Source organism: Hordeum vulgare, chromosome 1H, assembly GCF_904849725.1.
Source record: "Hordeum vulgare subsp. vulgare chromosome 1H, MorexV3_pseudomolecules_assembly, whole genome shotgun sequence".
Classification (NCBI taxonomy): Eukaryota; Viridiplantae; Streptophyta; class Magnoliopsida; order Poales; family Poaceae; genus Hordeum; species Hordeum vulgare.
The window spans coordinates 196,100,123-196,124,324 of NC_058518.1; positions in this window are offsets into that span (position 1 = coordinate 196,100,123).

A 24,202-nucleotide genomic window follows, 5' to 3' on the forward strand; every position below is an offset into this window, starting at 1 on the left:
AGTTTGGTTTAGCTGTGGCTAAGGTGGCTTTTTCCTATCTGTGAGAAGGTGTTCGACAGTGGGCACACGGGTTTGCACCCCACCACTGGTGTTGAGACTTAACAGGTTTGGTTTTGGTGGTAAACCATGGAGTTCCGCCAAATTTGAGCTCCAAAGGACAAGTTTAGCTTTGTAAACTTGAAATCACTCCATTATGACCAGATGTGTTACCTCCAAAGGGAGTGTGTGCAAACTAAGTCCCACAAATCCCATTTTTGGTGTAGAACCCTCATTTGAGGTGTTAGACACTCCTGCAAAGTTTTAGCCTCATTGGACAAACTTTGCTATGAAGAGTTGCTCTAACTTGATTCTGGACAAACAGGGTTTTTGGGTTATTTGGGGTCCTTATCCACCTTTGATCAAGGTGAAACTTTATGTGGACACCAAACAAGGCTCAAGGACATCAGTGGAATTTTCTAGGAATTTATTAAGAATATTTCCTTTGGAAATATTTCAAAATGGCAAAACAGACAGAAATAGATTAGTTTTAAAACCTCACATGATCAAGCATACAAGCATACAATGTCAATCACGACACTCACAACATTAGTTTTGAAAAAGTTTTAACAAGCTAAGAATTTTACAATAAAGACAAGTGATAGCAAAAACAGGGTGTGACATGAGTGCACTTGACTTTCTCTATGGAGTTTTGCTTGAGATGCGTGAATCTAAAAATCGTGATGAAGAAATTTATGAAGTGATTCACGAGGGCTCCTTGAATGAAAAGCATGATTGCAATGGTTTCACTATAAATTCTATTAGTGACAATCATGCTAAAAATATGCAAAACCTAAGCTTGGGGATGCTAGTTTTCCTTTGTCCACTACTTGTTGCAATGATCATGATTGGGGTAATTATTTTTATTATAATCTTGAGAAATTGTTTAAGCCTCATGAGGAACATGACATTTGCAATAATATTGAAAGTGGGTTTGGAGAAATCATGACTTTAGTTGATGATAATCCCACTATTTTTGAAGAGCGTCAACTTTGCATGCATGTGCATCATGAAAAGATTATTCTATGGTATAGCTATATTGTTGAATTTGAATATGATCCAACATGTAATTGCTATGAGACACGAAAATATTGTGGTAGAAACTTTCATGTTACCAATTTACCTCTCGTTATGTGGAGATTGCTATTGTCTCTTTCTTCTTCCTTGCATATGGTAACTATTGGTTGTCTTGACAATATGTTTTACTATAAATGCCTATGCATAGGAATTATGTTAGACTTAGATGTGATTTTCACATATTTCATGATGCTCTCTCCGTGTCCGATTGCTATCTTTTATGTGAGCATCATTGAATTATCAATTCCTAACTAAAAGGCTTTAAAGAAAAGCGCTTGTTGGGAGGCAACCCAATGAATTTACCTTTTTATTTCTGTTTTGTTGCATCCACACCATCATGATTCTGTTATGATTGTGTCCTTTTCTGTTTCTTTTTGTGTTTGAGCCAAGCAAAACCTTTATGACTAGTCTTGGTGATGGTTGTTTGATCCTGCTGGAAAAAGACCGAAACTTTTCGCTCGCGAGATTATTTTTCATTTTTATTCAGAAAGAGATTTTGAGTTGATTCTTTTTGCTGCTGGTTGATCTGCCTTTTTCCTAGGCAGACATCGTTTTTCATAATTTTTGAGGCACCACAAGTATACGAAGTATACACATTACTACAGACTGGTCTGTTTTTGACAGATTCTGTTTTTTGTTGAGTTGGTTGCTTGTTTTGATGAAACTATGGATAGTATCGGGGGGTACTAGCCATGGAAAAGTGAGAATACAATAATCTAACACCAATATAAATAGAAAACAAGATTGCTACAGTACCTAAAGAGGTGGTAGTTTGTTTTCTTGTGCTAATGATATCACGAGTTTCTGTTTAAGTTTTGTGTTGTGAAGTTTTCGAGTTTTGGGTGATGTTCTCATGGACAAAGGGATAAAGAGTGGAAAGAGCTCAAGCTTGGGGATGCCCAAGGCATCCTAAGCCAAATTCCAAGACACCAAAAAGCCTAAGCTTGGGCATGCCCCGGGAAGGCATCCCCTCTTTCGTCTTCAATCCATCGGTAGCATTACTTGGAGCTATATTTTTATTCACCACATGATATGTGTTTTGCTTGGAGCGTATTGTATCGTAGGAGTATTTTTTTTGTCACAATCATCCTTGCTGCACACCTTTTGAGAGAGACACGCACTCATCGTGATTTTGCTAGAATGCTCATCGTGCTTCACTTATATCTTTTGAGCTAGACCATTTTGCTCTATGTGCTTCACTTAGATCTTTTAGAGCACGGCGGTGCGTGACTTGGTAGTTGGCTTGTTCTATGAAAGGAGTCCCAAAGGTGATAGGTACCCAAAGAGGTTACAAAAACCTCCATCTTCAAGTGCATTTAGTAGAAAGAGCAGTCTTGATTCCTCTCAATTAGTTTTGAGACGTGGATTTGGTAATATTAAGGGCTATGTTAGTAGGGTGTTGTGAATCTAGAAATACTTGTTTTGAAGTTAGTGATTCCCGTAGCATGCACGTAAGGTGAACCGCTATGTTAGGAAGTCGGAGCATAATTGATCTATTGATTGTCATCCTCTATGTTGTGGTCGGGATCGCGCGATGGTTAACACCTACCAACCCTTCCCCTAGGAGTATGCGTTTAGCACTTTGTTTCGATTACTAATAAAAACTTTCGCAACAAGTATGTGATTTCTTCATGACTAATGTGAGTCCATGGTATAGATGCACTTTCACCTTCCACCATTGCTAACATCTCTAGTGCCGCGCAATTTTCGCCGGTACATAAACCCACCATATGCCTTCCTCAAAATAGCCACCATACCTAGCTACTATGGCATTTGCATAGCCATTCCGAGATATATTGCCATGCAACTCCCACCATTCTATCTCATGACTTGTGCCGTCACTCTCACATTGCCATTGCATGATCGTAAGATAGCTAGCGAGATGTTTCATCGTCATACGCCAAGCTAGATCGTTGCACATCCCGGCACACTACCGGAGGCATTTCCTATAGAGTCATTTCTAAGCTTTGAGTTGTGAATAAATAAAAGTGTGATGATCATCATTATTAGAGAATTGTCCCTTGTGAGGAAAAAAGAGAGGCCAAAGAGCCCAAACAAAAAATAATAAGAAGAAAAGAAAAGAGGCCCAAGTGCGCAAATAAAAAAAGGAGAGAAAAAGAGAGAAGGGACAATGCTACTATCTTTTTCCACACTTGTGCTTCATTATAGCACCATGTTCTTCATGATTGAGAGCCTCTCGTTGCGTCACCACCGTATGCTAGTGGGAATCTTTATTATATAACTTGTCTTGTATATTGCAATGATGGGCTTCCTCAAAATTGCCCTAGATCTTCGTGAGCAAGCAAGTTGGATGCACACCCACTAGTTCTCCTTTTGAGCTTTCACATATTTATAGCTCTAGTGCATCCTTTGTATGGCAATCCCTACTCATCAACATTGATATCTATTAATGGGCATCTCCATAGCCCTTTGATATGCCGAGTCAATGTGACCATCTCCTCCTTTTTGTGTCACAACCACCACCACACTTTATTCCACCTATAGTGCTATATCCATGGCTCACCCTCATGTATTGCGTGATAGTTATAAAAAGTTTGAGAAAGTAAGAGTGCGAGAACAATTACTTGGCCAATACTGGGGTTGTGCATGATTTACATTAGTTGTGTGAGGATGATGAAGCATAGCCAGACTATATGATTTTGTAGGGATAACTTTCCTTGGCCTTGTTATTTTGAAAGCTCATGATTACCATGCTAGTTTGCTTGAAGTATTATTGTTTTCATGTCGATAGCAAACTATTGTTTTGAATCTTACGGATCTGAACATTCCTGTCACACGAAAGAAGTTACAAAGGACAACTATGCTAGGTATCATTCCACAGCAAAAATTTAGTCTTTATCACTTCCCTACTCGAGGACGAGCAGGAGTTAAGCTTGGGGATGCTTGATACGTCTCCAAAGTATCTATATTTTTTGATGGTTTAATGCTATTATCCTGTCAAACATTGGATGTTTTATATGCCTTTTATATCATTTTTGAGACTAACCTATTAACTCAGTGCCAAGTGCCAGTTCCCTTTTTTTCATGTTTTTGACCCCTTTCAGAGGAGGATTTTAAACGGAGTCCAAATGGAACGAAACTGCCAAAAAGATTTTTTCTGAAACAAAAAAGATCGGGAAGCCTCAGAATCAGGGCAGGGGGCCTGCAGGGACCCCACGAGCCCCCTAGCCATGGCCAGGGGGCCCGCGCCTCCCAGGCTTGTGGGCTCCCTGGGCCACCTCCGCCCTGGGTCTTTTGCCTATAAATTCCCTAAAATCCCAGAAAAATGAGGAAATCATTGAAAGTATTTTTCCGCCGCCGCAAGCTTCTCTCTCCGCAAGATCCCATCTGGGGCACGTTCTGGTGCCCTACCGGAGGGGGATTTAGATACGAAGGGCTTCTTCATCAACAGCATGACCTCTTCGATGATGCGTGAGTAGTTCACTATAGACCTTCGGGTCCATAGCTAGTAGCTAGATGGCTTCTTCTCTCTCTTGGATCTTCAATACAAAGTTCGACATGATCTTCATGGAGATCTATCGGATGTAATCTTCTTTTGAGGTGTGTTTGTCGAGATCCGATGAATTGTGGATTTATGATCAGATTATCTATGAATCTTATTTGAGTTTCTTATGATCTCTCTTATGCATGATTGCATATCCTTGTAATTCTCTTCGAGTTGTGGGTTTTGTTTGGCGAACTAGATCTATGATTCTTGCAATGGGAGAAGTGCTTGGTTTTGGGTTCATACCGTGCGGTGACCTCACCCAGTGACAGACGGGGTAGCGAGGCACGCATCGTGTTGTTGCCATCAAGGGTAAAAAGATGGGGTTTTCAACATTGGTTTGAGATTATCCCTCTACATCATGTCATCTTGCTTAAGGCGTTACTCTGTTCGTCATGAACTCAATACACTAGATGCATGCTGGATAGCGGTCGATGTGTGGAGTAATAGTAGTAGATGCAGAAAGTATCGGTCTACTTGTCTCGGACGTGATGCCTATATGTATGATCATTGCCTTAGATATCGTCATGACTTTGCGCGGTTCTATCAATTGCTCGACAGTAATTTCTTCACCCACCGTAATATTTGCTATTTTGAGAGAAGCCTCTAGTGAACACTATGGCCCCCGGGTCTACTCCACACCATATTTTCAGCCTTACACTTTTCTTCGTTGCACTTTCCGCCTTCAGATCTCACTTGGCAATCAATCTTGAAGGGATTGACAACCCCTTTATAGCGTTGGGTGCAAGCTCTTTGTGTTTGTGCAAGTACTCTGGATTTGACGCGATTCTCCTACTGGATTGATACCTTGGTTCTCAAATTGAGGTAAATACTTACTTCTCCTGTGCTGCATCACCCTTTCCTCTTCAAGGGAAACCAACGCAAGCTCAAGATACGACAGAAGGTTTCTTTCGACGTAGCACGGCCCTTCCCGACAGTATTATCTTGGCTCTTCTCCTTGTCGTGCTTTTGGTATTCTGCCTTCTCCTTCTCAGCAAGCTGCTCGACTTGGCGCCATTCTTAGAGATTGTGGCCCTTGGTTCGATGGATCTTGTAGTATGGCCCGTCGGAATTTCTGGCTTTCTCTGCCGTAGCGGCCTCCTGGCAATCAGCACACAAAGAAGCTCCCTTGCCGGGGTCTCGACTTTCACCTTCGTGCAGGCGCTGAGACTACCAAAGCCTTCGACAACCAACATTGCCTTGCCCTTGTGCTTATTATTGCGCTTTCAGTTCCCCCCTTCAAACCAGGGGCATCGCCATCGTCATTGGAGTCGAGTTTGATAACTGACTCCTCTCCGGGGAGTCGCCTTCCTTCTTTAGCACGTGCATACTTGTCCGCCAACGTGTACAGATCGTTGACGGTCTTGGGGAGTTTGACGTTCATCTTGGCTCGCATCCTCCTGTTGCGCATGTTCGACTGGAACGCGACAATCGCGACTGCGGGGTGTATCTCTGGAATGTGGTAGTGCACTCTGCTGAACCTCTGGATGTATTTCCGCTGGGTTTCAACCTCCTTCTGCGGGAGGACCTTCAAGTCGCTGGGCTGTCCTCGCTCCTGGTGGCCACCCATGAAGACGCCAACAAACTCGTTGCACAGGTCAGCCCATGATGCAATGGAATTCTCCGGCAGGTGTATCAGCCACTTTCGCACATTTGGCTTGAGCTCTAAAGGGAAATAGTTTGAAAGCACCTTCTCATCCCTTCCTCTGGCGGCCTGGACGGCAATTGTGTAGATCCCCAAAGACTCTGTCGAGTTGAGCTTTCCATCATATATTGTCTTCTGTTCTAGTTTGAAAGCCCGACTCGATAGCTAGCGAACCTGTCGCAACTCGCGAGTGAAGACGGGACCCCCGACCTCGTAAGGTAGGTTTCCGCCAGCACTCGGCGCAGGGTCGCCAACGTTTACACTGTCTCGTTTGTTGGATAGACGGTGTGCTTACTAGCGTCGTTCGATAGTGGTACGCGTGTCCTCTTTCCACCGTTCTTCCAGGAAACACCACTAGTCTCACTGGTCGCCTGGGCAGGTCGAGGCTATAGATGCCTCGTCTGGCCGGTCAGTGTGCGGAGCTTGTTGCCGCTATTCTTGATCTTGCTGTGGAGGAGGGGATTGCACCGTCAGTGTGGCCCCCTCAACATGACCATATGTTTGGGTCGCCGTTGCCGTCCGTGGATGATGGGACGACCCTTCTTTCATGTGATTTGCTGGCTTCAGTGAAGCCAATCAAACTTTGGATGTTGGCTCTCCACTCGTCCATATTGTCAGCCGCTCGTGGGAAGTTTAACAACAGCTGGGCTCGCGCCATTACCTCCACGGCATGTCCAGCATGGGAAAAGAGGCAGACCGTGACATTGCTCGACTCCTAGTGGAACCAGGAGGATCCTCTTCATGTCCTTGTCGCCGTGCACCAATCGTCGTGTTGGCTTGACATGGGGGAGGCTGGGCTCGCATATGTGTGGCTCGCTCAGCACTTCATCTTGTTCTAGACGAGGTGCGCGTCCAGCAGCCATGCCTGTGGCCAGCGCACCTGGTGGACCACAGTTTTCCTCGAGCTGGGCCTCACTGTTGTGAGCTAGGTCACTGATGCGGCGGGTGTGTGGGGCCTTGGTGTCCCTTTCTACCATGGGACGAGGTGAAAGCTCACTAGGACATCGCTCTTGCTCGCCTCCAGCGCCCCTCGTTCTGGTTTCGACCACAGTGGACACGATGACGATGCCTCGTGCACCGACCGCGTAGCCCACATCGCCTGATGCCGCCGTAGCACTAGCGGTGTCCGCAACTGCAAGCGTCATGGCCTCCGAAGTAGAAGGATGAGCATCTGCACCGGTCTTCTTCTTGGGAGCCATCGTAAAAAATGAAAGCAGCGACGAAGATCAACACGTTGCTCGTATCCTCAGGTTTGCGCGAACGAAACCCCCTGCCTAGCACGCCAAAGATGTTGGTGCAGGTGTGCACACGCTCACCTATGGGACCTTTGGGCCCCTTTGTGGTTTGGTGGGTAGGTCATATTGCCCAAAGAGCAGAGACTACGAAGCAACATGATGATGATACTCGGGGTTTTACCCAGGTTCGGGCCGCTGTGAAGCGTAAAACCCTACTCCTGCTTTGGTTGATTGATTGGGTAAGATGAAGTTTGCACGGAGCTATACCTCGGCATGGGTTGCCGGGGACAGCTAGCACACACGTACACTTACATTTGGCTCTAATCCCTCGGGGACCTAATCTACCAAGTGTCGAATCCCCAAGTGTTCGAATATCCAAAGTTCCGAATCCTTTGCTAGTTTGCCTCGGGCGTCCTTTTATAGGCCAAGGGGGTCTATAGTGGCAACTCACCTGATGAGATAGCTAACAGTGTTATCATACCTAACTGTGGCACTTAAGACGGGGCGCCATAAATGCGACCTTTGGTGGCAAGCGAGGGTGCGTTCCTGTCAGGCTTCTGCCACCTATGAGCTAGCCATGGCTTCGGGCCTTGACACGCCTCTGGATAGGTGTCGACGGGTTGTAAATGCATTCTGACGCGGCGCCAAGTAGACAGTGAGAGACACCTAGCCACCTGAGGGCTCGACACGTCATCGGCAAGTGACTGGTGTAAAAGTGATGAAGTCCACCCCAACTTTGCACGACTTCCATTTAGGCACCTTGAGAGGTTGTAGCAGTCCAGCGGGTCGCTGATGCTCAGCTTTGACCCTCTGGCATATGTCACACTTAGCGACATAAGAAGTTATCTCTCTCTCATCATGCCATGCCACCAGAATCTTGCCTTGAGGTCTTGGTACATCTTGGTTCCACCAGGATGGATGGAATATGGAGTGTCATGTGCTTCTTTCAAGATCAGGTTCTTGAGCTCAACTTTGTTGGGTACGCAAATGTGATTCCCAAACCATACAACTCCTTTTTCATCCACTAAGAATCCTGGGGCCTTGCCTTTCTCGATCTTCTTCTTGATGCCTTTGATGCTCTCGTGTCCCTTCTGAGCTTCCTTGATACTCCCTCTGTTCCCAAATATAAGGTGTATTATTTTTTCAAAAAGTCAAACTTCTCTAACTTTGACCAAGTTTATTGATAAAAATATTAATGTTTAGAATAACAAATCATTATCACTATATTCACCATGAAATATGTTTCTATATTTTGCATTTTTAGTATTGTAAATACTTATATATTTTGCTATAAAGTTGGTCAAACATAGTCATCCTTTGACTTTTTGAAAAATTAATACACCTTATATTAAGGAATGGAGGAGTACCATCCATCAATGTAGGCTTTGCTTCGAGGTTGTCAAGAAATCCTGGTGCAACTAGCTCCAATCCGAAGCTTTCATGTTCCTCATACAAGGCAGGTAGCCTTTCCTTGATCATAGCATTCAAGGAACAAGTCTTTCTCCTCAAGGCATCAACTACCACATTGGCCTTCCGAGGGTGGTATTGAACACTAAGGTTGTAGTCCTTGATTAACTCCAACTATTTTTGGTGCCTCATATTCAATTCCATTTGAGTTAAAACATACGTCAAACTATTGTGGTATGTGTATATCTCACATAGCTTTCCGAGAAGGTAATGTCGCCATGTCTTCAAGGCATGAACTATGTCTTCCAACTCAAGATCACGAGTGGTGTAGTTCTGTTCATGAGGGCGTAGATGTCTGGACATATGTGCCACAAACCTACCTTCTTGCATCACGACACCACCAAGCCCGGTCCTCCATGCATAAAAATATATCACACTCATTGTGAATATCGGGACTGGCCAAAACTAGGGCCATTGTCAACCTCTTCTTGAGATCCTGGAAGCTCTCTTCACACTTCGATGTCCATTTGAACTTCATGCCCTTCTTAAAGAGTTGTGCAATTGGTCGGGTGATGCTTGAGAACCCTTCAACGAACTTCCGATAGTATCCCATGAGTCTAAGGACGATTCTGACTTCCTAGACTTGGAGATTTCCATTCAGTCATGACTTCAATCTTGCCAGGATCCACTAACAAACCATCTACCGTCAACACATGACCCAGGAATCGAACTTCATGCAACCAGAATTCACACTTGCTGAATTTGGCATAAAGCTGGTGCTCTCAAAGCTTGTTCAGGACTATCCTCAAGTGTTGCGCATGTTCTTCTTCAGACTTGGAGAAAACGAGTATGTCGTCGATAAAGAGAATGACAAACTTGTCCAAATACTCCATGAAGACTTTGTTCATGAGGTACATGAAGTAGGCTGGGGCATTGGTTAACCTAAACGACATCATCATTTGTTCATATAGGCCATACCTGGTCATAAATTCCATCTTCAGAATATCCTAGGGTGTGATCTTCAACTGGTAGTACCCAGACCTGATATCGATCTTCGAAAACACCTTGGCACCATTCAGCTGATCGAACAAGTCTTCAATCTTGGGGAGTGGGTACTTGTTCTTTATTGTGACCTCATTTAGAGAATGGTAATCGACACAGAATCTGCTAGTTCCGTCGCTCTTCGACACGAATAGGACAGACGATCCCCTATGAGAGTCACTTGGGTGAAGAAATCTTTTTTTTGAGCTGTTCAGACAGTTGCTTCTTCAGTTCAGCCAACTCTTTGGATCCCGTTCTATAGGGATTTTTATAGATGCGTCCTTCGCCGGGCATTAGCTCAATGGTGAACTCAATTCGCGATCAAGAGGCATTCGAGGCAGCTCATCAGGAAAGACATCCAGGTATTCACATACTACTCGCACTTGATCCAACTCAATTCCCGACGCACAGTTAACCTGAAGGGCTTGAGCGGAGGTAGGGTGGGGAACATACTTGACTTCGACTCCTTAGCTATTGGTCATGGTAACAGTCCTCTTGGCACATGCCAGCAAGCCTTGGCGCTTGGTTAACCAATTCATGCCAAGGATGACGTCCAAGAGTCCCGAATCCAAAACTAGGAGGTCAGCTTGGAAGTCTACCCTCTCGATGTTCATCACAACACCTTTACACCCTATCTTGGTCCTTAATCTGCACCCCGGATTTGTACCATCATATAACTACCCAAAGGTGTAGGCTTCATACCAATCTCCAGTGCAAACTTTTGGGTAACAGAAGAATGCAAAGCACCACAATCCAACATAACTGCTGTCGGGGTTGAGTTGACAAGGAACGTACCCAGTATAACATCTGAGTCTTCTTGGGTTTCTTCATTGGTGACGTGATTCACATGACCTTTTCTATGGTTGGGTTGGTTGCGGGGATCTTGGTTCCTAGCTGGCACTCCATGGCCTTGTCCTTGGTTTGGCGCATAAGGGCGTAGTGCATCAGGCATCTTGTTGGGGCATGACCTCGAGAAGTGTTGGGGAACGTCGCATGGGAAACAAAAATTTCCTACGTGCACATAAGATCTATCCATGGTGATGACCATCTATGATAGGGGGAAGTGTATCTACATACCCTTGTAGATTACTAAGCGGAAGCATATATAACGTGGTTGATGTAGTGGAACATCTTCGCGATCTAAATCGCAGCCCGTCCCGCGATCTCATCACGATCCGTCTTGCGATCCCATCACAATCCATCCCGATCTAGTGCTGAACAGACGGCACCAACGCGTTCAGCACACGTACAGATCGTTAACGATCTCCACCTTCTTGATCCAGCAAGAGGGGCGAAGAGGTAGATGAGTTCTCCAGCTCGACGGCATGGTGGTGGTGGTGGTGAACTAATCCAGCAGGTCTTCGCCAAGCTCTAGTGAACTAATCTAGAGGAAAAACAACCTAGAGAGAAAGAGGGAAGCACGTGGTTTATTAGGGTTGGGGCTGCCCTCAAATCCTCTAGTATATATAGGAGGGATGGAGGGGAGGAGGCTGCCTCAAAACTCACAAAGGGCTCGGCCGAAGTTGAGGAGGTGCACGAGTCCACCTCCAATCCTACTCCTAGTAGGATTCCTCCCTTCCCCACTTGGGTTTCCTTCCTTCCCATCTCCTAGCCGCATTGGGATCTAGTGGGGGGTTCGACCAACCCACTAGGGGCTGGTCCACGTCCTCCCATAGGCCATGAGACCCTTTGGGGTGGGTGGGCCCACCTGGTAGACCCCCGGAACCCATTCGTCCCTCCCGGTACACTGCTGGAAATGCCTGAAACTTTTCCGGAGTTCAAAAACCACTTTCCTATATATGAATCTTTACCTACGGACCATTCCAGAGCTCTTATGACGCCCGGTGTTGGGGATATTACTTGTGGAATGACCCGCCCTGTTGCGCCGGGTCAGGAAAGCGACGACTCATACATACATGGTCAACGTTAGACTTGGCCTAGGCCTGAGGTGTGCTGGGAGATCTTCGATAGAAGGCTGCAAGGGCCCATGAGTTGGATGGCAGTTCAGGATTGATGGAGAAGATAAGTTGCCAAGGAGGTTTCCTGGGTCAGAAAGCACATCGACTTAGAGATATGGAGAGCCATGGTTTGTAACATGGCCAGGACTTTTGTAAACCCTAGGGCCTCGACCTGTATATAAAGGTGAGTCTCTAGGGAAGATAGACTAAGTTAGAAATCATCGAGATCTAGGTCAGGCGAGTTACGCCCTCCTTGTAATCGAATCCACCATGAATATACACAAAGCAGGATGTAGGCTTTTACCTCCACAGGAGGGGATGAACCTGGGTAAACCTGAGTCTCGCTTCCAATCACCCTCTTTGAGTCGCCACCAAGGTGCGATGGCTCCATCACTAAGTCCTTTCACAAGGCCATCTTCCATGACAAAACCACGACGGTTGGCGCCCACCGTGGGGCTTAAGCATGGTGGAGTTGAGTTCTCAAAGGGAGCCCTTCCTGGGTTAGGCAGCTACGCGGTAGGCATCATGACGAAGAGCCGCCACGGGAGGTACTACATCGACAACTCGTGGTGGGGACCTGAGGCCGATTCGATCAAATCTCGATACAGGGTCCCCTTCAGCAAGATTCACGTCTTCATCGGCAAGATTGGGTCTCCCGTGCCTGAGCCGGACACCTTCACCGACACCGACGAGCCGGCCCGGTACGCCCGTCCCGCCAAACATGAGGTCAGGAAACACCATGCTTTCGTTGGTTTTACACAAGGAACCGACCTACTGGATGAGCCGGTGATCCAGGAAATCACCCCCGTCAACTCGGATAGCTCGGGGGGTTGCCCGAAGCAGTAATCTCTGAGGATGTTGAAGGTCCCCACCGTCAAGTCATCATCTATATGGCGGGAGCAGTGCCGCCTCAGCCAAGCGTGGCGGGTAACAATGAAGCCAGCGGATCAGGGAAGACTCGGGCTCAAGCTATGGCGGAACTGGTAGCAGAGATGGCCATACTCATGGCGATCACTGTGATGGAGGATAACGAGGAAGCGGTCAACGCCGAGTTGACAAAGCTAAGGGAAGAGATGGCCAAAATCTAGCGCGACATAGAAGGAGAAGCCGCCAGGATGGCAACACAGCAGGCCCAGATCACCGCAGAGACAGAACGTCTGAATGCCGAGGGATGGCGGCTTGAGCGACAGCAGCGCACCTCCGATGCGATCCACCAGAGGAGGCATCATAATCATCTGTCGGTCGATTTAAACCCAACTCGGATTTTTGACAACCCACATACCCCTGGGATGGAGCCCAACCGGCCATGGCAAGTTGCCCCGCGAGGCGATCCGGCTCAGCCACCGCTTAATCCACAGGTGCCTCAACCGATGGGGGCTCATGCGCCCTGTTTCCAGACACCGCAGGGTCATTTCTCAAACCCCGTCGACAACATGTTAGCAGCGACCGCCCCCCTTGAGTCTCTCCCCATCCATGGAAACTCTCCGGCTGAGGTGGAGGCAAGAAACACCATTGAGATGCTGAAAACAGCGTTAGTGCAACATGCGCAGTACTCATATAGCCGCAAGCGGCTACACTCCACGCCCCAGGCGAGTCACACCAGGAGTCGCCATGATGATCCGCCCGAAGTGTCCACCGAACGATGACGGTTACCGCAAATCAATCCGCCCGGAATGCCCGACACACGGGCTCACGATCTTGTGGATGCGGCATGAGCCGCCGGCCTGATGGAGACAGCGGCCGCGGCGGGTCAGGGTTATCCGGCTTACACCCCGCCTTCCCTCGCGCGAGCCGAGTCAGGTGGTAGGAACATCGGGATACATTGTCGGGCACCGACCCTTCACAATGAATGAATGCCGAAAGATTTCAAAGGTTCGCGGAAGGTCCCGAACTACACACCGGACCTAGAGCCAGGTGCATGGATCGAGAGTTACGAGCTTGCAATGGATATGCTCGATGTGAGTGAAGCGGTCTGTGCCAAATATTTCACCGTGATGCTCGAAGGGACAGCGCGCACGTGGCTGAAGAATCTGCCACCCAAATCCATCAACACCTGGGCCGAGTTGAAGGAACGTTACGTCAAAAATTTCAAAGGAACTTGCAAGCGCCCGATGACCATCGTCGACTTACAACACTGTGTTCAGCGTCCAGATAAGTCGGCCCACCACTGGATGCGGTGAGTTGCAGAACTGATCCATAGGTCAGATGGCATCTCGGTGGCTCAAGACGTGCTGATCTTGGAGAAAAATTGTCAATACGAGCCTTTGGTGCTGAAGCTTGGGCGACTCAAACGAAAGGTGCAGGACATGGGGGAATTGATGGACACCCTGACTAGGTATGCTCAATCAAACGACACCAAAGATCCCGAGGAGGTTGACGACAAAGTCAGCACCGCCAGGAGAGGCGAGTCGTCAAAAGGACACCCTCAGTTCCAAGGGCGACGCAACCACAACCCCGGGGGACAAGGGAAAAAGAGACAGCAGGAAGGCATCACAAACGCGGGGAACGGGAACCAGCATCTGAAGAAAAGGGGCTTCAGCGGGAAGAAGCCACGCAACTATCTTGAGATGCTCAAGGGCCCCTGCCCACAGCACGCTACCGCAGAAGGTCTGTGTACCCACTCTTGGGAGGATTGTTATGTGATGCAGGAGTTTCGCGCTGAAGCACTCAAGAACGGGCAAGGAGGCAACCATGGCGGACACAAGGATAAATTTGGTACGAGTGGCTCACACAGAAACCCGTTCGGTGGATTTCCTAACCCGGGCTCACAGGGCGGGTCACAGGCTAATACCGGGCAGTATCAGGTTCAAAACAGTCAGCAATACAATGCGCAAAGTGTTTTTTAGCCGCAGGCTCCGCAAGGCGGCCCCCAGCGGCAAGATGACAACGGCGGCTTCCAGAATAACCCTAAGCAGCTAAACATCGGGCAATATCATGTGTTCACCACGAGTACTTGCAGAATGGACCAAAAGGTGAAGCCCAAAGCCTTCAGCGTGATTGAGCCGGCGCTTCCCAGATACCTCAACTAGTCTGAGCAACCCATTGTTTGGAGTAGGGAAGATCACTTGCCCCAAGTTGATAAACCTAGCGACTTAGCTTTGGTCGTGGCGCCCCGGGTTGGGGGCTATACCCTTTCCAAGGTCCTAATGGATGGAGGCAACAACATTAACATCTTATATTTCGATACCTTTCGGCAGATGAATCTCTGAGAGGGCAATTTGATGCCATGCTCTATAGTCTTCCATGACATTGTCCCGGGTAAGTCGGCATACCCTGTTGGACGGATCAAGCTTAATGTGGCCTTTGGCACAGAGTCTAATTATAGGAGCGAGTCCCTCATGTTTGAGGTGGTCAAAATCAAGAGCCCATACCACGCGCTTTTCGGAAGGCCGGCTTATGCTCATTTCATGGCCCGCCCATGCTATGTCTACCTTAAGCTCAAAATGCCAGGCCCTAAGGGAACTATCACGATCAACGGGGACCGGAAGATAGCTCAAGAATGCGAGGAAGGAGACACAAAGTTGGCTTGCGCAGCTGAGGAACTCAAGTTTCATCAAGCTAATGTTGACCCGAAAGATATGACACCTCTCAAGAGACCCACAATCAATTTAGAGCTGCCCCTCAAGTTTAAGCCGACAGATGACACGAAATTGATAGATTTCACGCCTGGCAACTCCTCCAAGTAATTCACCATTGGGACGGGTCTGCATCCCAAATAGGAAAGCGCGCTCATCGAATTCATCTATGAGAATCATGACATCTTCGCATGGAAACCTTCTGACATGCCAGGTGTACCGAGAGACTTCGCTGAGCACCACCTTAACATTGACCCTAATATAAAGCTGGTTCAGCAGTATCTTTGCCGGTGTAACGAAGAACGGCGTAAAGCAATTGAGGAGGAAGTCGCCTGGCTCTTGGCTGCTTGATTCATTGTTGAGGTTTTTCATCCTGAGTGATTGACTAATCCGGTCTTGGTGCTCAAGAAGAACGGTACTTTCCGCATGTGCATGGACTACACCGACCTCAATAGGGCATGCCCAAAGGACCCTTTCGCCCTCCCTTGCATTGACCAAATCATTGACTCTACGGCGGGTTGCGAGCGACTGTGTTTTCCGGATGCTTACTCAAGATACCACCAGATCAAGGTGGCTCTCGCGGATCAGGAGAATACATCATTTGTAACTCCCTTTGGAGCCTTCTACTATGTGTCTATGCCGTTCGGGCTCAAGAGCGCGGGGGCGACTTATCAATGCTGCATCCAGAATTGTGTGTACAGTCAGATTGGCCGCAATGTTCACGCCTACGTTGATGACATAGTAGTCAGATCCTAGAAGAAAGAGTCACTTTTGGAGGACCTCAAGGAGAATTTTGCCAATTTGCACGTGCATCAGATGAGGCTTAACCCGACCAAGTGTGTTTTCGGTGTTCCTACAGGAAAACATTATTGGGCTTCTTGGTGTGAGAATGAGGCATCGAGGCTAACCTGGATAAAATCAAAGCGATCGCTTCGCTTGGCAAGCCGGCCCATGTCAACAAGTTCAGCGCATGGCGGGTCATATTGCGGCTCTCAGTCGTTTCATAAGTCGCCTTGGGGAGAAGGCCATCCCTCTTTATCAGCCGCTCAAGAAAACTGATCGTATTGTATGGATGGATGAAGCCAATGAAGCTTTTTAAGCCTTGAAAAAACAATTGGCTGAGCCGCCTGTCTTAGCTGCTCCGATTGACAAAGAGCATATGCTCTTGTACATTTCTGCCAACAATAAAGCAGTAAGCATAGCAGTGGTCGTCGAGCGCAAAGAAGAAGGGAAGGAGTACACGGTTCAAAGACCGGTCTACTTTGTTAGCGAAATCCTCACCCTCTCCAAACAGCATTACCCGCCCTGGTAGAAGTTAGTTTTTGGGATCTTCATGGCGAGTCGAAAATTGAAACATTACTTTCAAGAGCATCCCATCACGGTGGTCAGTTCTTTGCTGCTTGGTGATATTATACACAACCGTGAAGCAACCGGGCGGATTGCTAAGTGGGCTATTGAGCTTGGACCCCATCATGTGAAATATACACCTCGCACGGCCATTAAGTCTCAGTACTTAGTGGATGTCATCAACAATTGGACCAAGTTACAAATTCCAGAGGATAGACCAGATCACACGTATTGGACTATCCATTTTGATGGGTCTAGGCAGCTAGAAGGCTCGAGGGCTGGCGTAGTATTGACCTCACCTTAGGGTGACAAGTTTTGTTGTGTCCTCCGACTTATGTTCCCGTGTACAAACATTGCAGCAGAATACAAAGCTTTCCTCCATGGGCTCAGAATCGCCAAATAGATGAACCTCAGTCGCGTCATATACTCGGGCGACTCATACCTGGTGGCACAACAAGTCTCTTGCGCATGGGATTCCAGAGATCCCCTGATGGCGGCTTATAGACGTGTCGTGTCAGACATGGCGGGTCATTTTCATGGTTATCAGGTTGATCATATTGATCATCGACTCAACGAGGCAGCTGATGCTCTTTCACGACTCGGATCACAGCGTAAGTCAGTTCCCCCTAACGTCTTTTTGGATATATTGCATAACCCATCAGTAAAATTGCCTTCGGAGGAGGACTTAGCGGTTCCTGACCCTGAGTCTCAACTTGTGGCGGCTCTCTGTGCTACCCCAGATTGGGCGGTCCCTTACATGGTGTATCTAGCGCGAGGCGAGTTACCTACCGATGAGTTGCTAGCTCGCCAAATTATCGGTCGGTGCTAGTCCATGATCATACATAAAGGCGAGTTACACAAGCGAAGCACTTCTCGAATCTTTCAAAGGTGTGTATCATCTGAGGAAGGGTGTGCAATTCTCAACGAGATACATGTACGCGATTGTGGTCATCATGCCGGGTCACGGTCTTTGGTCTCTAAAGCCTTTAGGCATGGATTTTACTAGTTGATGGCCCATGCAGATGCTGAGGATATAGTTTGCAGATGTGATGGATGCCAAAAATTTGGGCGTCAGATGCATGTGCTGGCTCAGGGATTACGGATGATCCCAATTACTTGGCCTTTTGAAGTCTGGGGCCTAGACATGGTTGGTCCTTTCAAATTGTCATCTAATAAGAAGACCCACTTATTTGTGGCAGTTGACAAGTTTACCAAGTGGGTTGAAGCAGAACCAGTCAGTAGTTGCGATGCAGACACGACCGTCAAGTTCCTCAAAAAGTTGATTTTTCGCTTCGGATATCATCATAGTATTATTACTGATAATGGCACTAATTTATCAAAGGCGCCATGAAAGAGTTTTGCATAAGGGAGCACATCCAGCTTGATGTTTCTGCAATTGCACACCCCCAGTCTAATGGACAGGCAGAGAGGGCAAATCAAGAAATATTGCGGGGAATCCAGCCCCCACCTATGGAACCTCTGGAATGTACTCTGGGATGCTGGGTTGAAGAGTTGCCTTCACCTTTATGGAGCATCAGAACCACCCCTAATCAGGCTACTGGTACACGCCCTTTTTCTTGGTCTATGGAGCAGAGGCAGTGTTACCAAGTGATATCAGACACGACTCGCCACGAGTCGCCGCTTATGTGGAACAAGACACCGAGTTAGCGCGTCAAAATTCGTTGGACGCCCTGGAGGAAGAACGCGACTTGGCCGCGTCACGATCGGCGATTTATCAACAGGACTTACGATGCTATCGTAGCCGCCGAGTCAAAAGCCAAGTCTTTCAGGAGGGCAACTTAGTGCTCCTGTTGATTCAGGATCATACCGGTATGCATAAGTTATCCCCTCCATGGGAAGGAACTTTTTTCGTCAGCAAGACTCTTCACAATAGTTCATACTACCTGGTGGATCTTCGCCCAGATAGGCCAACAATAGATCTTGAGATGACCCGGCCGAGGAACATCGCCCACTTACGGCAATACTATACTTAGAGCCATTGGCTCCTTACCCATGTATAAAATTTAGTCTTTGTAATCTCTCTTTATATATATAAAGCAATAAAGCCAGCACTCACGAACTTCGGGGTTTCGGCCATTTCAGCTTCTTGAAAGTATGAGTCTTTATTGTTTCATAAGTCGTCCAAGCATGGACGCTATCAGCATCAAAGAACATAAGTCGCCATGCTGCGCTTATTGCAAAACTGGATGTTGGTACGCCAAAGAGGACCAAAGTTGCCACGTTGCATAGTTCAAACATCGGCACCCTATATGGTTTTGAGAACTAGACCGGCCTAATTGGGGGCTACTAGCTCCCAAGTAATTTTGCTGTAAGAGCATACACGCTTCTGCAATCCTATGTTTGACTCTTCCGTAATCATAGGTCACTTGGGGGCTTCTGCTCATTGACTTCAGCCTGAATACCCACTTGGCTAGCGAAAAATTAACGCATTACAATGGTTATACTGGATTGTGTGTTTGGCGACTCACCTTATGGTCCCATTTACTCTTGACGAGTCAATCCACTTTTTGGACCCTGAACTTGCCTTGGTTAAAACATGAAGGGTGCTAGCGGGAGCGGGCACATGGAAAATAGACAAACCATGGGTTCACTGAACCTGCTTCACTGAAGCTTGACTCGCGCCTGATCAGCCGGTCTAAACAACTCGGGCTGTTGCAAAAGCCTTCTTAGGGTAGCACTAGAATTTTGCAAATTCGTCCTATCCTGTCGTAAATCATCGAGCCGACAAACTTTATCACTATCTTTGTGGCACATCCCAAAGGTTTCGTAAAACTCTATTATAACCCGCTGCGACTCATTGAGCCGGCTTATTGTTCTTCTCTGATAAACAGGGCAAAGATCTTTCTTGTCAAACATGGCAAAGCATTAGGAAAGATGATTCATATTAATGAAGATTGAAACTTTCAATACCATCACAAGGTACAATTATCATACTGTTTTCAAAATCGTAGACTATTACATGGCTCAGCAGGCCATACCAGGAAACATAACCCAACCATAAAGGGTCAAGGTATTCTCCGTGGATAATCTGCATGTCAGTTTGACTCAAGCCGCCTCCGAGTTATCCTGCCTGGAGATTTCGCCATCTTCGATCTGTAAGTCGCCCAATTTCCTATCGCAATTGGTCAAGGAGTGGAACTCGTCTTCATCAGTCAGGACGGTGGACAGATTGACATCAAAGTCAAAAGGATTCTTACAACGCCGCGGAGTCAGGCTGGTGATTTCATACGAAGGAGGAGTCACCCTTTTGATGTGCTCATCATAAGCCGCCTGATATTTCCCTAAATCCAGGTCGGCCGCTAGCTAAGTCGCCGCAAAGCGAGATTCTTTTACACAACGGGGGTAGTCCTCCTTAGTGAATTCTGACCCATCATCCTTCAGCTCTGGAAATCCACCAGTCACCTCTTCCGACTTAAGTTCTGGAGCATAGGCCAAACACCAGCTAAGGGCAGTTAGCGCTCCCTTGCGGGTGGCTGACCTCTTTAGCTCCTCTATCTGGGGTGGCAATGTTGACAAGCAACCCAGCATACGCTTGATGGATTTTATGGGCTCCCTGTTGCCCATAACAGCCTTCATGGTCATCGCACCACTAGTATACAGCTGCTCTGTCAAAATATAGATCGTCTTCAGCTTCAGAATGCAGTCATTCTGCAGGGTGGCGGCTCGGCGACCTACATTGAAAAGAAGGTTCATACATTGTGCAAATACGTGCAATACACTTTCATAAGAAAGCAGTTGATACTTACCAAACACGGCGGCTTTCAGTTTCTCTTCGGCTTGTTTCGCCATTTTCAAAATGGCAGCTTGCTCAACATGGGCTTTGTCTTCAAAAATTTTGTGCTCTCCTTTCATCTTTTCCATGTCATTTAGAGCAAGGCGAAACTTTTCTTCAAACATGGCTCGAGCATCTTGTTGCTCTGTCAGGCTTTGTTTCAAGTCGGCCATAGTTGAGTCGACCCGAGTCAATGATTCCTGCAACAAACATCGGGAAAGCAAGTTTCAGGACCATTGCAAGCAACATCCCTGACACTTGGGGCCTAATGTACGATTCAATTCTTCTAAGGTCATACCTTCAAAAAAGATCCGGTTCATCTTTCAAAAGATTACCCGGCCCTTGGGGCTACTAGTTCAAGCTTTTGTTCAAATACAAGTTAAAGACTCGGCTCATCTTTCAGAAGATGACCCGGCCCTTGGGGGCTACAGGTTGAATATTTTATTCTAAGTTTTAAATTAAAGATCCGGCTCATCTTTCAAAAGATGACTCGGCCCTTGGGGCCTACAGGTTGAATATTTTATTCTAAGTTTTAAATTAAAGACCCGACTCATCTTTCAAAAGATGACCCGACCCTTGGGGGTTACAGGTTGAAGATTTTATTCTAAGTTTTAAAATAAGGACCCCGCTCATCTTTCCAAAGATGACCCGAACCTTGGGGGCTACAGGTTGAAGATTTGATTCTAAGTTTTAAATTAAAGTCCCGGCTCAGCTTTACAAAGATGACCCGACCCTTGGGGGCTACAAGGTGAAGACGACACAAATGCACGATTCGTCATGGATGACTCGTCCTTTAGAGGTGTAATGGGAGGACATGTCAATAATGTTAAAGGATATTATACGTCATGTTATATCCGCATCATGTTGTCAAACTCTTTTGCATCTCATTGTTGTCTCCAGGCGGCTCAGAAAACTAGAGTACAGTTCCTCAAACTCCAATTTTTCATAATTTGGAAGTTTCAGCTTGGTGATATCTTTCTCTGCAAATACTTGGTTTTGATACGGCAGATGTCCTTGTGAAAGGACTTAGTGATGGACCATCACACCTCGGTGGCGACTCAAAGAGGGTGAGCGGAAGTGAGACTTATGTTTACCCAGGTTCGGCCCCTCCTGTGGAGGTAAAAGCCTACGCCCTTCTTTGTGTAAATTCATGGTGGATTCGATTACAAGGAGGGCGTTACTCACCTGACCTAGCTCTCGATGATTTCTAACTTAGTCTATCGGCCCTAGAGACTCGCCTTTATATACAGGTCGAGGCCCTAGGGTTTACAAAAGTCCTAGCCATGTTACAAACCATGGCTCTCCATATCTCTAAGTCGCCGTGCTTTCCAAGCCAGGAAACCTCCTTGGCGACTTATCTTCTCCATCAATCCTGAACAACCTTCCAGATCATGGGCTCTGGCGGCCTTCTATCGAATATCTCCCGGTGCACCTCAGGCCCTAGGCCAAGTCTTACGCTGACCATGTATGTATGAGTCGCCGCTTTCCTGACCCGGCCCAACAGGTAATATCCTCAACACCCGGGATCTCATCCGGGACTCTGAACAACTTTCGGTCACCAACATACATAACTCAATAAAACCAAAACGTCACTGAACCTTAATTGTGTAGACCCTGCGGGTTTGAGGACTACGCAGACATGACCAGTGACATTCTCCGGTCAATAACCAATGGCGGGACATGGATGCCCATATTGGCTCCTACATATTCCACGAAAATATTTCTTGGTCGAACCTCTTTGTCAAGGATTTAGTTAATCACGTATGTTGTTCCCTTTGTCCTTCCTTATGTTACTTGCCCGAGATTCGATCTTCCGTATCTCCATACCTAGGTCAAACTCGTTACTGGTAAGTCTATTTATTCATTCTGTAATAAAAGAAACCGTGACTAACTCCTTAGTAACATTTCTTACAAGGCTTGTTGTGATGTCTTATTACCGAGTGGGCCCTGACATACCTCTCCGTCACACGGAGTGACAAATCCCAGTCTTGATTTATGCCAACCCAACAGACACCTTTGGAGATACCTGTAGAGCACCTTTGTAGTCACCCAGTTACGTTGTGACGTTTGATACCCACAAGGTATTCTTCCGGTGTCTGGGAGTTGCATGATCTCATGGTCATAGGAATAGATACATTGATATACAGAAAATAGTAGCAATAAACTAACACGATCATATGCTAAGTTCATAGTTTGGATCTTGTCCATCACATCATTATCTTAATGATCTGATGCCGTTATCAAACGACATCTCATGTCTATGGTCAGGAAACCTTGACCATCTTTGATCAAAGAGCTATTCCATTAGAGGCTCACTAGGGACAGTGTGTTGTATTTGTATCCACACATGTATTTGAGTTTCCAATCAATATAATTCTAGCAGGGATAATAAACGATTATCTTGAATAAGGAAATATAATAATAACCAATTTATTATTGCCTCTAGGGCATATTTCCAACAGTCTCCAACTTGCACTAGAGTCAATAATCTAGTTCACATCACTATGTGATTGTAATGAATCTTACACCCATACAGTTTTGGGTTTTGATCATGTCTTGCTTGTGAGAGAGATTTTTAGTCAACGGGTCTAAAACATTCAGATTTGTGTGCACTTTACAAATCTCTATATCATACTGTAGATGCTTCTACCATGGTTTCACTTGGAACAATTTCAAATGACTGCTCCACTACACGAATCCGGTTTACTACTCAGATCCGTTCAGATTGGTGTCATAGCTTGCATCGTCGGATTGGAAAATATTTTATCACCTCAATAATCGAGAAAAATTCCTTAGTACACTAGTTAGTAAGGATAACTTTGACCAATGTCCAGTGATCCATTCTTGTATCACCTTTTTACCCCTTGATACACTCATGGCAAGGCACACATCAGGTGCGGTAAACAACATGGCATACTACAGAGCCTATGGCTAAACCATAGGGGACGATCTTCGTACTTTCTCTTTCTTCTGCCATGGTCAAACTTTGAGTCTGACCTAAATTCACACCTCACAACAAAGTCAAGAACTCCTTCTTTGACTGATCCATTTCGAATTCCTTCAAAAAAACCTCTAAAGGTATGAATTCATTGAAAGTTATATTAAGCGTCTAGATCTATCTCTATATATATCTTGATGCTCAATGTTCAACTAGCTCAATCTAGGTTTTCCTTTGAAAAACTCCTTCCAAACAACCCTTTATGCTTTCCAGAAATTATACGTCATTTCCGATCAACAATATGTCAACCACATAAACTCATCAGAAATTCTATAGTGCTCCCACACACTTTCTTGGAAATACAAGTTTCTCATAAACTTTTTATAAACCCAAAAACTTATGATCATCTTATCAAAGTGTATATTCCAACTCCGAGGTGCTTGATCCAGTCCATAGAAGGATCGCTGGAGCTTGCATACTTGTTAGCATCTTAAGATCGACAAACCCTTCTGGTTGTATCACATACAACCTTTCCTCAAGGAAACTGTCAAGGAAACTATGTTTTGACATCCTATCTACAAGATTTCATCATAAATAAGGTAGCATCTGCTAACATAATTCCAAGAGACTTTAGCATCGGTACGG